The sequence below is a fragment of the Aptenodytes forsteri genome, unplaced genomic scaffold (genome assembly GCF_000699145.1).
Source record: "Aptenodytes forsteri isolate BGI_AS27 unplaced genomic scaffold, ASM69914v1 Scaffold657, whole genome shotgun sequence".
NCBI classification, from domain to species: domain Eukaryota; kingdom Metazoa; phylum Chordata; class Aves; order Sphenisciformes; family Spheniscidae; genus Aptenodytes; species Aptenodytes forsteri.
This window is the reverse complement of record NW_008795019.1, coordinates 60,956-62,490: the sequence shown is the minus strand read 5'-3', so window position 1 is coordinate 62,490 and position 1,535 is coordinate 60,956.

The following is a 1,535-nucleotide window of genomic DNA, read 5'->3' as shown; positions in this document are numbered from 1 at the left end:
CCAACATCTAAAAGGCGATCGCCGGCACGGCTTCCCCCGCCCCGGAGCCCGTCCCTGTGTCGCTCTGGGGAACCTCCGAAACAAGCGCTCCCCGTCGTAGCTCACACACACCCCCCTCCCCCCCCCGGGAAGCCAGGCAGCACCTCCACGCCCCGAGGGCACCCACTGCCTCGGCGAAAGAGCGGTTTTCCCGAAGCAGAGGGTTTCCTCGGGGTAAATTTTGGGTTGGTTTAGGTATTTTATGGGCTTTTTAAACAGAAAAGCGCTTCCCCAAGTGTTGCGGCGGGACGTTGCGACGAGCTGAGAGCAAGCGGTCCGGGTAGAGTCCCTAGGGGCACCGCTTTAGCGTTACAAATTCAGAATTAAGATGCTTCAATAAACTCATCACTCGCTCGTGGTGGCAAACACGAATCGTGCTCCAACCCTCCGGCGCTCACCCCCTGGGGAAGGCGAACGCGGCTCCCGCAGCCCCGCACGCGCCCCTGGTCCCGACGGCTTCATTTCCCAGCACGACAGGGAGGAATTAAATATATATAATCTGGTTTTTTTTCTCCCCCAAGTTTCTCCCAGAAAGCAATTATCAAAGTTTACCCGCCTGACTTCACCTTCGAGAGCGCGGGGCAGCTCTGCCGGGATCCCTGGGTGGAGAATGCGCACACGGAGGATGATGCAGCTCCGGGCATCATCAAGATCCCCCCCCCAAAAAAAAAACCCCAGACAAGGGCGGAGGCGTGGGGGGGAAGGGTGGGCTGGGAGCAGCGAGGGAGATCGGCGGGGGCAGGCTGCGGTGGGAGGCAAAACCCACGCCGACCTCATCAGCGTGAGGGTTTAACAAGGCGTCACCACGGACGGGGTGACGTTACGGTTCTCAGAGGCGTGACGGGGACCGTACGTGGTGCCGAAAACAAGCACGGGAACGAAACCACCAGCAGCAGCACCCCCAAACCCCACCCTGACCCACCCTCCCCGTTCAGGGAGGACCCCGAAAGAGCGGGGCCGACCCCCTGCGCTCCCTCTCTCTGACCCCGGGGCCGCGAGCGTGCGACACGCACACCTTCCAGCGCGCGGCGAGCCGTTTATTTCTGTGAATACAGGACGACGCACGTGGGGACATGCCGCCGCCGCCGGGGGCAAGCCGTGCCAAACGCAGAGCGGGCGCTGCCCACGGGGGTCCCGCCCGGTGCCCCGCTGCCAGCACGTCCTCACGCCTCCTCCTAAAAATCTGTATATACACACACATCAGTAAAACCGACAACGAAACGGTGAGCTGACGGTGCCAAACCGAAGCTAAGGAAGAGCTCGGGTGGGTTATTGCCTGGCAGACGGGAGGGAAACCTCTGCTCCGGGGGCACGGAGCATCCCGAGCTCTGAGCGGAGCTGCTCCGGAGAGGGAGGGAAACATTTCCTCCGCTCGCAGGAATCACAGCCCCACGAAGCGTTGGGTTTCGAGGTGCTCCCACCCTTTTCCTCCCTACGGCGCCGACGCCTCTTAAAAATTAGGTATGAGGGGGGAAAAAAAAAAAACCAAAACACCA